Genomic DNA, 514 nt, shown 5'->3' with positions numbered 1-514 from the left:
TTTAGAGATTTACAAACACTATTAATATTTAGAGATTTACAAACACTATCAATATTTAGAGATTTACAGACAATATCAATATTTAAAGATTTACAAACACTATTAATATTTAGAGATTTACAAACACTATCAATATTTAGAGATTTACACACACTATCAATATTTTTCCCTTAGCCGTACATGTGCGTAAACTTTTAGTGGATTATCAGTTAGTGCATACACAGGTGTTTTGCATTCATGTTTTCCTAAGACGAGTAAACTTACGCAAATGGGCGAAACAAAAAGATTCGTACATACGTATAATCGATAAATATATATAATTGCATTCTCATTCACAAACCGTTACCAAGTATACTTTAATTATTTGTGCAGAATGTGCACTGTATTGCGTAAAGATTTAAATTCTCACGATGGTTGGTTGGTTGAGGTGTTCACGCCTTCACGTCCGAAGACCGACTGAGGGATACGTCTACCTGCTTATAGTAGTTTCATTTACGGACTTAGTCCTTCTATA

At 32.3% G+C, this 514-nt stretch overlaps 1 protein-coding gene and 1 long non-coding RNA gene across 2 annotated transcripts in view; both read right to left on the bottom strand.

The window, feature by feature from the left end:
- Positions 1 to 514, bottom strand: part of LOC111703168 (glucose-6-phosphate 1-dehydrogenase) — a gene marked incomplete in the record, with an annotated part of 32,562 nt that overhangs the window by 18,919 nt on the left and 13,129 nt on the right.
- LOC111703174 (uncharacterized) overlaps positions 1 to 514 on the bottom strand; it is a 3,821-nt gene that overhangs the window by 1,227 nt on the left and 2,080 nt on the right. Inside the window, exon 2 of the long non-coding RNA XR_002765572.1 lies at positions 410 to 476. This is a non-coding gene — a long non-coding RNA (uncharacterized LOC111703174). The remainder of the gene's footprint in view (positions 1 to 409; positions 477 to 514) is intronic.

This window comes from Eurytemora carolleeae, unplaced genomic scaffold, assembly GCF_000591075.1.
Source record: "Eurytemora carolleeae unplaced genomic scaffold, Eaff_2.0 scaffold487, whole genome shotgun sequence".
In the NCBI taxonomy this organism is placed as follows: Eukaryota; Metazoa; Arthropoda; class Copepoda; order Calanoida; family Temoridae; genus Eurytemora; species Eurytemora carolleeae.
This window is presented reverse-complemented; position numbering and strand designations above follow the sequence as displayed.